General features: G+C 35.7%; 1 protein-coding gene across 5 annotated transcripts in view; it reads left to right on the top strand.

Annotated features, from left to right (window-relative positions):
* The window catches only part of DENND4C (DENN domain containing 4C), a 70,501-nt gene that overhangs the window by 786 nt on the left and 54,010 nt on the right, over nt 1-15,705 (top strand). Inside the window, exon 2 of one of the 5 annotated variants that reach the window (XM_072922622.1) lies at nt 8,088-8,228. The exons of the other annotated variants lie outside the window; for them this stretch is intronic. The gene's annotated coding sequence lies outside the window, so the exon portion shown is untranslated. The remainder of the gene's footprint in view (nt 1-8,087; nt 8,229-15,705) is intronic. 5 annotated transcript variants of the gene reach the window in all.

Here is a 15,705-nt window from a genome sequence, read left to right on the forward strand (position 1 = left end):
CTGTAGGAAGGCTGTTAACAGGGATCGTCCTGAGTCGCACTGGTATTTTGGAAGTTGGTCGTATGAGTAAGAAACTTAAAGTACTGAAGCTGTGAGAACAAGGAAAAGCTAAATGCATAACTTTTCGTCAATCTGTATTATCATCTGAGGGTACCTCCTGCGTCTTTGCTGCACAGCCAGATAGCCTATGGAGCGGAAAGATCTGGTGATATGCTAGGACTTAGTGTGTCAAATAGTGAAAAAATATTCACAGACGCTTCAAATATGATGTAAGCTGATTAACTGTGCTGTTAATGCCAAACACAGTCCTCAAAAGTATTGGTTCTGCAGTCTCAAAAGGGATGCAAAAACAGAACAACATTACATTAATTTTAAGCAATGTCAATTCTGTACCAATCTTTTTAATGTTGTTAAGATCAAACACTGCAGACACGGACTGTTGTGCTGCTGTCAAACAATACCTGTGGCTAACCTTTTTTACCTGCATGAGGGCAGGACAAACAACAAACAGGACATTTAATTTGACTTTTTTTTCTTTTTTTTTTTCCTCTAATTCGCGTTAGTGCGACTTCTCGAATATTTTCTTGGCTTACTATGAAATTTCTAAAATTCGTAGTAGTTAAAAGTTTAAGTAAATTTGAGCCTGCACATGGACATATTTATACAAAAAGGAATTATTTGCTGTTACTTCTGTTGGCTGTTTCTTCGTGTGGACCAAACACAATGTTAAAAGTTTTTGCATCACTCTTTTTGAGGTGGTATGTTAGGAGTTAGGGCAGTAAATGTTTTGTTCCTGTGGAAAAATAATGGTGGAATGCAAACTACTTCATATCTGTTTGGAACACGAAAGAATTTTTATTTGTATTTTGTTTTGAAAAGCAGTCATAACCAGACTAAAGTGATTAACCAGACTACTAACCAGCCATACTAGCATATATATTTCAAATCCTTTGCACAAAGGACACCAACTAAAACCTATAACTGTTAGATAGTTTGTGAATGTTTACATTATAAATGTGACAGTAAGTGGTTTTTAAGATTTTTAAAACTTTTTTTTAAGAATTGGCTGAATACTCTGCTTTTTACCATTTCAGTGGATATGAAATGCTAATAGTGCATGTCTGTCTTGAGCAGTGCAACAAAGTTTAGTAGTAACCAGAAATATAAATATAGTTTGCCTACATGAGTTCTGACTTCTGTATTAAAACAGTTACTAGCACAACTTGACACTGATTACTGCTTAAATATCAATGTTTGAATCTTTAAAAAAAAAAAGAAATCTTACAAGTTAAGATGGGCATTTTCACAAATACGTATGGATAAGTATAATGTTACATTTAGCTGTTTATTCTTCAGTTAAGATTGGTCCCTCCATAGCCCAAAGTAAAGTAATGACATCTTTTTGGACCATGTCTTATATATTTGTTTTTTTATTTGGAAACTGTGTGTGTGATTTCTTTCTGATAAACTTTATATAGTTTTCATTAAAAACCAATTTGAGCAAAATTGGAATATTGTATGTTGGTATGTATAGTATCCCTCTGACTCAACATATATTTAGCTCTCCTTTGGACTGATACATATTGTTGAAATACAGTTCTAGAAGTTGTATCATTTTAAGCTTAGTTCTTCTTTAGGTCTGGTTTTCACCAGTGTGGAATTGATTTTGGAATTCAATCTTGATATTAAGGAAAAAGATGTTCAGGTGTTAATTTGGACATGTCATCAGGGTTTGCTTAAAAATACAGGAGAAAAGTCTCACTAGAATTTGGTAAAAAAAGATATATTGAAAAAGTTGTAAGAAGAAGAAAAGATAGTCTTTTGACCGTTACATCTTATTGTTAAGCTTTCAGATGAATTTCACCAGCACCTGTAGGTATAGAGCCGTGTGTATAAAGTCTAGCACGTTTGGTGGCCTTCTTACTGGTTTCGAGGCCTTCTGACTGAAATAACAACAAAAAGTGCCTATAACCTGTAAATCAGGTGTATTTGTGGAAGGGTAGCTTGCCCTGTCAAAGGCTATCTTCTTCCTCTGCATGCTAGTCATCCCAAGTAAAGGATTGCCTACCTTCAGCATGCTGCTTGATTGGGTGATATTCAAAATACTGGAGATCTTGGCAGAGGTGACCTGTAAAATAGTTCTTGGGGGTCATAGTCATAGTTACTAAGTTGTTTCCCATGTGACTTGCCTGATAGTTGTCCATACTGCTTATTCAGATCTGTAAAATTAAAATCAGTTTGCTGCACTTTCATCATGAGACATGTTTTCCTCCTGTAGTGCTTCAAACAGTAAACTAATGTTTTGGGCTTTTTATCTGCTTTGGAATTTCTGGTTTGCTACAAAAATAATCCCTCTGTTGTTACCCATGGTTGTACAGAAACATGATGCTACTTCTTTCCCATCTGATAAAGAGGTGGTGTTGTTGGAAATGCTACACCCCTGTAATGATAATGAGAGTGTTTAATCTGCAAATTTGTGTGGATAAATGTTCACAGTTCTCTGTTCTTAGAAGCAAAGTGACTTAGTTCAGGACAGTTTCTGGGGTGTAATGTATTTTCTGGTGCAGTGTTACTGTTTCATGTTCACTTAATTCTTGTGCATCTGTCACAAAATGTAAGCATGTAGACTTACTTATTCTAAAGTTTCAGGAGTACAAGTTCACTGTGCTCTGCATTCCAAGGTCTGTTTGAGCAGAAAGTTTTGTCTTGGTTAGTATCTCACTTTAGCCCTTTCCTTCTGCTTACAGACTTTTTGAGGGTATGAATGTAGTCCTGGTGTTAAACTATTGATGTTTACTGTTTGCTTTGGCAGACAGGAAACTTGAAAATAGTTTTTGGAATTACTAAGATTATGATTATGGTCTTTGTTTAATCATGCAACTATTTTCTATGTTTTCCTCTTTTTTTTAACAGCATCTCAGAGTTGTTGACCAAAACAACAGTAAAAGTGTACCCACAGTTTCATGCTGAATGTTGGCTTGCATGTCATTAAACATTCCATTTGCTTTGTTTCAGTTAAATGCAGTGGGCCAGTTTTGCCTTACTCTGCTTTCATCTTTTCATTTAGTGACACTTCAGTTCCTTTCCTTTATTCTCAAAAAGTCTGTAAAGAGATTTGATGCTTTTCAAGCAAAAACCAAGAGCCTGTGTTCCTCTGCCTAAAAGATATTAAAAATAGTGTAAATCAAGGATTGATGTGCAAATTAAGTTATTCACTTCTAGCAGCAAAAGCTGAGTTTACAATTAAAAGTGTCCAAAGGCGTAGAAGCTTTCATAATTTTGAAATGAAAGTATACTCCAGTTGTGAACAAAGGGCAGGTATACCACAAAATCTAACCATTTTTTACCAAATAGGCAAAACCCTCAATGTTCTTGATTTTTCGCTGAACCAGCTCATTTCAGTGATAGCTTTTGTCTTTATAATTAATTTCAGCCTGTGATCAGTAATGCATAAGCTGAAGTCTCTTTCCTGATGTGCTGCTCTTCCCTTTTGCACATCTTTGTAATGTAGAGGAGTTGACTGCTGAAAGCAAGACTTTTTTTTCTTCCCTGTTGAGCAGCCCAGTGCTGCTGTTTCTGGTGTCACATAACGTGGCTCCAGCCCTCATGTCTGTTCTCCAGGGAAGAAGCTATACTCTCAACCAGATAAGAAACCTGACATAGATAGAAGTCTTGTGATTAAAATATCCTTCTGCTGTGTATATATATAATGTGTATATTTTTCTGCTTCAGGAAGGGATAAAAGCATGGTTGAAGTTGGGAGAAAGAGAACACAACTAGAGAGCAGCTACCTATAAGCAGCATATGAAGAAAAAGAAGTTCAAGGACTTAATGTTTCAGGAAATTCAAGAATTCAAGGCACCTGTAGTTGTATAGTTAAACCCTGAAGCTTCTGCAGGATATCCATCTTGGTCTAAGAGAAAGTTATAGAAAGGAAAAATAAAGTAACATCCTGAATCTCAGCAATAGATTATTCATTTAGTTACTCTAATCATCAAAAGGGACTATTGCAAAATATGGAAACCAGTGTGGCCAGTTCTTAACAGTTGATCCTTGGAAATAGCAGCAGCAGCTTGCCTACACTACAGAGTCATTTGTACCTGTGCTTTCACAGCTGGGCATGAGGTTTCATAATAATATTTTAGGTAATGATCCTAGTGAGAATGTAAAATTCTGGGTATCTAGCTGGATGTGGCAGAAGATTGATTTATTTGCAGGTAATGTGAGCTTAAGTATGTTGAGGTGTATTTTTTCACAGCATAGATAATACCTTTTGCAAGTTTCCTTGTAACAAAACCTAAAAACTAAGCTGTATCTTTGCCAGAGGAAATGCTTTCAAGGAGTTGCATAACTTGAGAAATATTTAATGTATGTAAAACATATGTGTCTTGTACCTGTTAGGGTGCTAAAGTTGCCAAAGATGTGACTGAAGAGCAATATTGGCAGAAGTTGATTTTAGTCTAGCAAGACTCAAGTTTCAAGGCTTTCTTCCTCCCCTATTATCCACCACCTTCTTTTTAGAGGGTAATTCAAAATGAAAGCCTAACTTTAGGTGCCCTCAATTACCAGCTGCAGCTCTTCTTCCAGTTCCTGTGGAAGGACTATGGGAAGGCTAATCCTATGAAGTTTAGTTTTCTGAACAGGTACTGCATACATTCAAGAGTAGAATTTGGATTTAGCAGGAGAAGGAAGAGTACAAGTGCTTTTATTATAAGGTTTCAAAGTAATGAAACCACTGTGATGTGGCTTGCTAGTGCTTGGAGCAGTTTGCCTCTAACAGGTCACATCCAGGTTTGTTTTCAGTTCTGAATATTCAAAGGTCAGCAGATAAAATTTTGTAACTGCATAAATGCTTTACTATTTTCTCAAAGTTTTCCTGAAACCAGAAAAAGCAAGTGTATATGTCTCCTGTACAATGTTTCGTATTATTATTTTTTATTTATGACTTGCAGTTCGAATCATCAGTGAGAGACTTGAATTTTTTCTGGCCTTAAATTTTTGCTTAACCTTGGGGATATATCCTTCCTTTCTTTTCACTTTTTGTTATGTCTTAGTAGTAAATAAGTAAGTAGTAATTCTCCCTGTACAAGACAGTTGGTTTTGTTTGTGAATAAAGTATAGACATACCACTAAAGTTTTCCAATACTAATCAACAATGTACGCAAACCTGGAGCTGTACTGGTATAAGGAACTCTCAAGCCATAAGTAGGACAGATTTTGCAAACCAAAAATTTGTTTTGCTAGTGGTGGTGTACTTCCACAGGGGCTTATATCATGTGTGACCCTGAAGAGCAGAATTCTTTTTTGTGGACTTCTGGCTATGTTGGTACAATTCTAGGAATAAACCAGACATACCTAACACACAATAAAGGAAGAAGTATGTAGTTCAGGATTGGGTAGACGAAATAGCAAGTTCACCTTTGAAAAAAAGGCATGGTACACAAACTTTCTTAAAAGAAACCCATGCTTTCTTAAAAGGCATTTCAAACTCTGATACATATACTTTGCTGCATTTTTGCTTTGAACTTTGTAGAAATCTACTCGTAAGATAATTATATGTAAATGCCTGAAGTTCTTTTGGAGTATGATGACTCATTCACTGTGAACATAGTGGCTAATGTGACATTTCAGTTTATTTTAAAGAAAGCAGAACAATTCCTGTTCAAACACGTTTACAGATTTTCTTTGTTTCTTCCGTGAATTCAGATATACAGTGTATGCACTGTACATCTCAAAACCTCTTCTTCTTAGGCTTTTTGATCCAGCTGATTCTGCTACAAATAAAAGATCTTATTTACTCAGTCACTCGCTTAATTTTGAATTGTTTTTCTAGTTATATTAGTAGCTGGATGATTCACAGATCTGAGGAGGGAAATTTCTTTGATTCTCAAGTGTCTAATTGTCTGTTGTTCCTTTTTAAAATTCTCTCCATTAACTGGCATGCTTTCTGGTTTGAATGTCTGCGTTGAACTACTTTGCATTTGAGTTGTCCAGGTTGTTAAGCGTAAAAGTAATGTCACTCCATTTATAGTCCTACTCCCCTTGTCTATATGGAGCATTGATGCTGCCCTAGACCTGGCAGAGGTTAAAAAAAAGAGTGTGAAAGATTAAAGCTATCATAGAGGAAGGGGTTATGCTCTCTCTTTTGAGCAGGGACTAAACTGATGGTAGGCCATCTCTAAGGCAAATTCCTGTGACTCCAGAACCATCATCCCCCCTGTCCCTTTCAAGAGCCAGCAGTATGGTAAAGTATACAGTGGAGCAGTATCACTGCAGGAAAATGAGGACGTTCCGCTGATGAATATTTGGGAGCACATTGTGAGGGCTGGGATGGGTGTCTGGGTTTTTGTTGGTTGTTTTTTTGTTTGGGTTTTGGTTTGGTGGGGGAGGTTTTGAGGGATTTGTTTTGGTGGTTTTATTGTTTTGGGGCTTGGGGTTTTTTTGGTTGGTTTTTTTGGTTGGTTTTTTTGCAAAGGAGGAAATTGTGAATTCCTCTCCAACCTTTGCAGATACATGAATATAGTATGCACAAACTTTTTGTGCATGCCACAGCAAATGAGCATTGGGACTATGCTGTTCTGTAAGTCATATGGGATCAAATCTTGGGATTTCAAAAAAATTTGGAAAAGAGATCGGTTCTCTAAGTAAATCAAATTTATTAATTCCTAAATGGTTAAATTGGAAATAGAAATGTTGGCAATTGCAAATTGTATTCATGATAGTCATAGCCTGCTTTAGGAAAACAAGGATTTTTATTTTAAACATATTGCTAGATCAGTTACTAAATCCAGAAATATATTGTGTGTCAAAACAGTAGAAAACCCACAAAACCATAAAAACAAGCATGAAGAATATTTTAAATACAAAGACATGTGTTATATTATGACAGGAATTAGTGGTATGCTCTTGACAATGATTTGACTTATTCTACTGCCTAAAAGCTGTACAGTTTATCCTAGAAAATCAAGTTCCCTGTAACTATTTTGTCTGAGAGCTCCACAGTATGTTGAGTAACACAGTATAGGTATTTTGAGTATCATATGATGATATTAAGAGAAGGCTCGAAATAGGTTGTCAGATAATGTCAGACTTCACATTTATCATGCCTGGTGTGTGTTAGGACTTCATGATAGAGAATTTCAAGCTTGTTACCCTTGATGGCTTTTTTTGATGTTTGAGGAAAATACTTGTAGACACATATGTCTGTATAAGTAATACACTGCTGCAGCTTAAGACCAAAAGCGTGAATATTCTAACTGCTGTCAAGTGTGTGGTTTGGACTTAATTTCAAGGCATCTTGGCAAATGAGAGTTTCTTAATGAGGAGTTGGCAAGACGATTAAAAGACAGACTTCTGAAGTGTTAATAAGTTCCCACCAAGCTTGAAAAGCAGCTGAGGAAGAATGAAAATGCTGAAGCCGAGTGGTTTGAAGGTGGTTATCGTAGGCCAACCAGAAATGGGAATAATTTCATCTTGATAGGCACAAGAAGAGTTCAGTGGGGTGGGGATAGGCTGTGGGGCTCAATGTATTGGTGATGCAGCCTGTATTTGGTGTGGTAAAGCTGTCAATGAAGAGCCCTACAGAGAATAAAGATGCCTTCCTGCAGTGGTGTGTTTTTTAACCAAAAGGTAAAAACGAGGAAAATATTGTTCTTCAAAACCAGAGAATGGGTTTTTCACTCTGGTTTTGTAGAGCCCTTAGATGATTTCAAGTGATATATGGCTGATTGTATTGTAGATGGTTAGCAGAAATCTAGTCAAACCATGATTCTGTGGAGATTCTGGCAAAGTAATTTCAATATTAATACTTAACTATTTCAATGCTTTGTAGAGAGAGCAATAAAAAAGAGAGTATCTCTGGCTCTTACAGCTTACTTGGAGTAACTTCTCAGGTGAATTTGGAGCAACGTTCTTTCTTCTCTTCTTTGTCCTCTGAAAACCAAATCCTAGTCCCTAGTCACCTCAACCAAAAAAAGGCACCAAAATAACTACAAAAAGCAATCTTGAAGATTTGGGCTCCAAGAAGAAATTCAGCCACTGGAATTTTGTCTCTTGACTTTTTCTTTGCTGTTTTGTTTTTGTTTCAGGATACTATATTTGGCTTTTTTCCAAAGGAGTTTCCAATTACAGAAAGAGTTCTCTAACAAAGAATGTTTCCAGGGCAGCAGATGTTTAACTCATTACATAATACTGAGCATGGCTAACCTTTAAAGCTTTCCACTGGGGCAGTAAGTGCATTTTATAAAGTACTTTTCTTGCTCTGAGAATGCTGTTATTATTGTTGTTAAATTTTCTCTTTTGAGCTATTGCAGTCTTCGGAGTAGTTGCCATCTTCTGTTATGTGAAAGAACAGTTTTGGTACAACACTGATGAAACAAGATTAAACTGGTTTATTAAATGAGTGTAGCTGGACTGCTTGCTGATTATCATGCTTTCTGTCTCATATCTTTTCCATTTCTGTTTTCTGTCCTTGGCAATAGAACTTAGTTTGCTGGTACCAAACTTGCCTTCATTGGTTCCAGCTGCTTCTCAAGACTGTCTAGGTCAGTTCAGAATTTGAGTTTTGGCCTTGCATGTCTATAACTGCTCAAATTTTTATACCATTGGACAATTTGAAATTACCGTTCAATTGGAGAAATTAAACTGTTGAATATTAATATGGTAGAAGTAGACTGGATGGTCTGGAATAGGTTGGGTATTCTTAGATTTAGGGGATTTTTTTTTGTTTAGTTTCATTTTCTTGGTTTGTTTGTTTTGTTTTTTGTCTTAGTGGGTTTTTTGGGGTTTGTTTTGTTTTGTTTGCTTTGGTTTTTCGTTGGTTTTTTTTTCTCAGGTTTTTTCTGAGGTGCAAATTTTCAGACCTCTGAGTGTCCTTGCATAGTGTCCATTAACTTAGTGACCTTTTCAGACATTTTTAATTAATGAGTAGTTATTCATGTTGCTATCACAAAACTTTGCTTCTGAAAGTTTTGTTATGTTTGATACAGTCATTTATATCATCACATCATTGCCCCACTATTTTGTAGCAGTGGTAACTGGTTTTGCTGGCAATCAGGAAAAAATCAGACTAAAACACTGTTCTACTTCTTAAGACAGAACCTTAAATTGTTGGTAGATTGCTTTTCTAACTAATTTTAATTTATTAAATGTAAACCTGAAAATTTTTTGGCTAGTTTACTCACTTCCTTTGAAAATCTTTGCATACAGAACAAAAAACCAAATGCAAAGATATTTGAAGGTAATGGGGAACAATAATAAATTTTGTTTAAGGCCGAAGTGCTCTCTGCTTTTTGTAAAACATGTCTGGAAAGCTTTAAGACTTCTTAGTAACAAAATTGATGCATAAGTGGCAAGCTGTATATGATTGAGAAAACGAGATATTTATTGCTATGTCATTAGCACTTCTTACAATACTGGATTTATAGAGTCAGTTTATTTCATCTCCTTCTCTTCTTCCTGTGATGTACACTTTTTCATCATCTCCAAGCAAATTGGAAAGGAAGTCTACAATGAAGGAGCATAGGCACCTGTCTTCCATTATAAGAATGGTGTATTTTTTAGTGGCTCTCATGAAAATGTTAGTAACAAATAACCAAAAAGAGACACCAAATACCTGTCCAAGTTTTTAAAAACAATTGTTTTCTTCGGTCATTGTAGGAGTAACAGGTAAAGTGTGAAAAACATCTTTGCGTTTCTCACTGGTGGTGTTCTAGGCTTTGATGTTTGGGTTCTAACTATGGTAATTTGATGTTAAGGTTTATTTATTTAATCAATTTATGTCATACAGGTTTTTTCAGTATTAACGGTGTTAAATATGTTTGACATACCAAAAGCTTAATGCAGAAGTGATTTGGTTCTCAAACATTCACAGTCTGCAGAACTCTGCTGCTCTGAGAACTGTTTTCTATTTAGGTGGAGGGAAAAAAATCTTTGTGTTATCAGATTTTTTCTAGGCTTTGTGGCTTTTCTTCCGTGAGAGTTGCTTACCTGAGGTGATTTGCTGTGATGCTTCCTACTGTAGTGATCAGTTTGGAATGCCTTGGAAAACTTTACCATCAAGCCTAGTTATATGCATTTTATACCTGGTCTTTGTGTTCATATGCAGTCAGAAAACAATCTGCAAACAGCAGCTGCAGAGTCGACATTTCTTTTTCTTTGCATATGTTCAAATTTGCAACAATTTAGCTAACTGATGCAAAAAGCTAGTCTAGATTATTTTCAGTGTCAGACCTTGATACAGGTTGTTTGCTGGATGAAGTTAAATTATCTCACTCCTAAGTCATCCTATGCTTCATTAAAATGTAATTGGCCAGCTTTTTATCTTTCACCTTGTTCTTAAAGTTTATTTTTCCAGTGTTAGAGGCTTCTGTAAGATAATCACCATGTAGTTTGTAATATATTTCAGTTGTGCAATTCCAATATTCTCCAATGTTTACTTGAAAACTGCTAGGAAGGAATGGCCCTGTATTTGCATATTTGTGTGTTCAGACCAAAAATGCTGGTGACATCCAGCCATTCCTGTTCCACAGCTGGTTGTGTTAAGACAGGTAGAAGGTGGGCAGTGCATAACTCTGAAGTTATTTTTGTGATTCTGGTTTTTCTAATACTTATGTGATTTAGTCAAGTGACTGTAACTGTTATTTTTTCATAATAATCCGATACACAATCAAAAAAAGAAAGTATTTTAAAACATTTCTAATAATTTTTTTCTCTTGCTATTGACTGGCTGGCTAATAATTTGTGGAGTACCTGTTTTTTCTATTTTAATCCTGTTCAGTGCTAATGGTGTGCTGGAAGTAATAATGTTGCCTTACCTTGTCTTTTGTTAAGGTGTGTATATGTGTGTATATATATACGGATGTACTTTCTGTTCTTACATACTGTAAAACATGCTTCAGAGAACTTATACATAGATGTGTCCCTGTGACTTCCATGTGTGCTGCAAGTGCAATTTTGAGTCCTTATTCACTAATTCCTCCTGAACTCACTTAACTTTGTGGGATAGTCTAGTTTATAATGTTCCATTCTGTTATAATATTATGTTATCTATAATGTGCGTGCAAGATCTGATTTCTGCTGTGAAAATGAAATGCATAAGCTGGAATTGCATACTTGGCTGAGTAGAAATAGGTTTGCTTAGAAGTGAGTATGATATGGACAAGCACAGTGATGTGAGCAGTAGCAGTGAAGGGTATGCTGGAGCAGACAAGCAACTGGAGTGCCAGCTGGTGTATGTTCTGGTTGTTAAGGGGTAATAGTGGGGAGTGTTTGCATTTGCTGTGTTCTTTTAAGCCTGTGTGGGTACATGAGTGTGTTAGAATCATAATATTTTGTGTCTAGAATAAAAAACCCACCAAACAAAACATTATATGAAGTTTTGATTGCCAGGTATAGTTTATAGTTGCATTCCTTACTGCTTTTCAGAGTGAACTCAACTATCTACTTCCTGGTCCTGAAATCTAGTTAAACAGAGACAAAAATTGAGGAATCTAGAATAAGAACAACCATGCAGATTTATTGAATACAGTTAACATTGACAACCACCTTCACTGTGTTCTGTCTGTTGCTGTGGAATACAACCAGGAAAAGGGGAAAAGAAAAAAGCCAAAGGAAGCACTATTGTTGATATATTTCACTAATGTGAAGTTTTAAAAAAACAAATTCATGGTATTAATGGTAACCACACTATCCAGTAATACAGTCCTTTAGCATTTGTAGTTAGATTTGATTTTTATGAGCAGTCCTAGACACTTTTTAGTGTCTAAATCCTCACTGCTGATCAAACTTGTTATCTTCAGGCCTTCGGGTTCTACTTTGTCTTGCCCTAGGTGATTAAACTTAATTGTTCTGATTTAGGATTGCCTGCTAATTTTTTGACCATCTATCATCTGTTTCTTGCCACCAGCTTTATTATGCTGTTGTCTTTACCACTGTTGTGAAATGCTACATGGAGATTTTTTTTGAGAAGGCCTGTAGGTCACAGAATACAGGGCAACAGTTTTAAAGAAGAAGAGTTTAGATTGCACGTAGGATGCAATGAGGCTGGTGACGTGCAGCTTGCCCAGAGAATCAGGGTATCCAGACTGTGGATGCCTTATCCCTGGAGGTGTTCAAGGCCACGCTGAATGAGGCTGTGAGCAACCTGGCCTAATGGAAGGTGCTCCTGTGCATGGCAAGGGAGGTTGGAACTAGATGATACATCAAGTTACTCTGCTCCCAAACCAAATGATTTTGTGATTTTGGTATTTCAAATGTGTGCATAAGAAAAGAGTGACAAGCTGAAGGCTTAATGCAGCTCAGCTATATCTCTTTGCTGGGTATGACAGTGATTTAACTTCTTCAAGCGTGTATTTAAAGTCAATTATAACTCTTGTTTAATTTTTTTTCTCCTTTCAGGTTGAACGGAAAGCTGATACTGTTTATCTCAAGAAGTATCTCTTTCTTGTTTCTTAATGTCCCTGTCCGAGGTGTATGTGCATACTATGTAATACTTTTTATGTGTTTTAAGGCACATTTCCAAATTCACTGATTAAAGTAAATTCTGCACTGGTTGTTTTGTCATAAAATAAAGATTTAGCTGGCATCAATGAAGATTCTTTTATACAAAAGGAAAACACACTGTTCTTCCCATTCCTTCACAAATAGTGCTATTTAATCTCAGTACAAGATAAACAATAGTCTGTGTGAATAAAGAATGAGATATCTGCCTTCTTTAGCACTCCGGGTAAAGTTTCTGTATTTTCAGAATCTGTACACCCTTTTTCTCTTCTGATTAATTAATTGGAAATAATAGATGACTTGTGCACATAGCTGTGTTTCTGTATTGAGGAGTGAGATGCCTGTGGTAGTCATTGTGTTGTCTACAAAGTTTAACCTAGGGCAGTGGTTGAGAAACACAGTAATGCTTCTTTCTTACGCAGATGGTAGCCAATACATTTTCCAAGTCTTGCAGATGACCTCCTAATGCACTGTCTTCTGTCTATCTAGTAATGTCTTTCTCTCTTAAATTAGTGTAGTAAATTCAGTGTTTTCAGTGATCTTTAGGTCAGTTCATTTTAAAAGTAAATGTCAGATAAGAGTACACATACATTTTTTAAACTTCTTTACTGCCAACAGCCAAGTATAATTCACTTAGTTTAAGAATTGTAGAGAAGTCCTGAGTTAATTTTAACATCTACCTTAAAATTCTAACTGTGGAGGCTGTTGACAAAATAGATGTTTCAACTCCAGTGAATAAAAAGTACCAAATTTATTCTTCAGTCTGGAATAAAACTAATTTCCTGTGCAGTTGGGTTACAAAAATATTCCTAGTTATGAAGGGAAGAACTCATCTTTCTAAGATTTTCAGTCATCTGTGTATGGATGTTACAAGCTTCCACACAGCAAGTACTTTGTAACTAGTAGTTTCCACACACCTAGTATTTTGTGGGTGATGTCAGTTTGTGAAAGAAGATGCAAGTTTAATAAATTGTAATGCTATATTGTAGCCATTAATCACTTACAGACATTACTACCTTTTCAGGTAGTAGAGTGCTTACTGAAGTGGAATTACAAGACTTTAAAGACCAACTTGATTTTTCTGAATAAAGCTGTGCTAGTTGGCCTTCTGAACCTTGTGCTGGGTTTTCTTGAGAACACATAAGGTTAGGACTCCAGTCAGAAGTGAAATGAAAAAATACCCCTTGATATCCCCACATACTCTAGATGTAAGCTTATTTTGTTGGTTTTGTGCATTGAGCATTTGCAACACTACTTTCCAGGAGCTGAAAGGAATAAGCAATACTCAAGGATTTGTCTGCACATAAGCCTTAAAACCAGCTATTTCTGAATCCAGGTCTTATTTACTCTGGAGTGAGAATATACATACAGTTTTCTAAGAATGCCACCTTCTTGTTAGTTGAAGGTGTTATTGTTTCTATGCAAATTATCAGATTGGTGTAACAAACCCTTTCCCTTGATTGCTTCTGTATGCAGTTTCACAAAGCTTATGCTTCCTTTTCTTCAGGACACATGTCAAAAACTGTGTTTAACTGTACCATTTTTTTGTAGACTTATGCTGACTTTCTGGCCTAATTTTAGAGGATAATTTGACACTAAATAAATTTTTGGAATTTAACTGAAGCTTTAGTGACTAGTAAAGAATTGAAGCAAAGTCTAAGGCAGTAATTTTTTTCAAAAATTATAAAAATTATTTTTATAAAAATGGAATCCTTTTCACCAAGGCCATTTCCCTGTGAAACCTCTCCTTAAGAAAGGTCAGTGACCTTTGTAAAGATAATAGCAACTTAACTATATTTTTGCTAGAACTTTATGAAGAATCATAAAATTGCATTTGATTGTGAGAAAGACAATGTTTTTAAAGCAGCCAACCTTAAATGGACTGTGGGAGAGAACACTTTGTCATGTTTCTGGCATTTAGCACTGAAAATATGTTATTTTGTTTAGTGCTGTATATTTTTGCTAAGCAAATCTTGTCTTAGGCTAAATGTACTAAGTGCCTTAAAGTGTACTCTCTGCTGACTGGTTTTGTTTTCTTTCTACAAAACTAATTACTGTACATGGGAATTCCTTTTAGAATAGCATGTGGGGAGTAGTGGGTTTTAAAAGTGCATCTTTTATTCTGAATGCATGTTCTTTTTTTTCCCCTTCCTTTATTTAAAAAATAGTTTTGTTCCTAAACTGCTCACAGCAAACTTTCCTTATGCGGACTATGAATGAATTGGAAAACAAACTTCACTTAAAATATTTTTTTTATAACCTGTGTGGGTCCATATGGACATTGGAGTTTGCAATTCCTTGAACACTAGTGCTCATATTCTTAAAATGCAATTCCCAATTTTTCTTTCTGGTTTATTTAGCTTAAATTAAGATATCTGTGTAGACTTCACAAACAAGATATTTCATGGGACTTGTATATTGACTTTTTCCAGTATGTCCTGCATTGTCATTATCCAACCTGAAGATACAGTTTTTAATTTTAGAATTGGTTTTGTATTTAGGTTTTTTCCTGCAAGGAAACACATTATTGTGTGTTACAATAGAAATCCTAATATTTTCTAAATGTTGAGGTTTTTTCATAGACTTGTGATGTACAGAGCTGTGCTCATAGAAGATGGATGGAGGACAGTAGCTTTTGAAGTTCTTCTTGGGAAAAGTTGCTTTGATAAAACTTAGAATAGATGGGCTCTTAGAAGAATGTTTGTTCCCCTGTCTATTAAGAGAAGCAGTGTTCATACTTGTTCTTGTGTGAATCATCACAAAAATAATGGAAAATATTACTGGACTTATTTTGCTCCCCACAAGTCCTATGGGCTTTTTTTTTCCTGCAGTTCAGAAAGCAGAGTATTCTTGAACTTGATTAATTCTGTTGTTTCTATTTGTATTGGTGGCTGTCTGCTAATTCTTTGTCTATTTATGTTTCTAGAACTGTTGCATGAGTGAAGATCACTATGGCTTAATTCAGAGCTATTACTTTCAGGTCTCTTTTGAGTGATCCTGTTTCTTTTAAGTCTTTTTGAAACTGGAGAACAGCCTCTTGAAGAGCTGATTTGTCGAGCTTATTTGAAACCTTACTTATCCTTGTGGAAAAGGAACTGTTTTGAGAGACGCGGAACATTTTGAAAACTCAATAAATGTTGTGCTGACATGCAAAGCTTTTTTGCCAAGTATCTCAGCTGAATTGTCTGGTGACTCTAACTTTTGCCT

The sequence above is a fragment of the Taeniopygia guttata genome, chromosome Z (assembly GCF_048771995.1).
Source record: "Taeniopygia guttata chromosome Z, bTaeGut7.mat, whole genome shotgun sequence".
Taxonomy (NCBI): Eukaryota; Metazoa; Chordata; class Aves; order Passeriformes; family Estrildidae; genus Taeniopygia; species Taeniopygia guttata.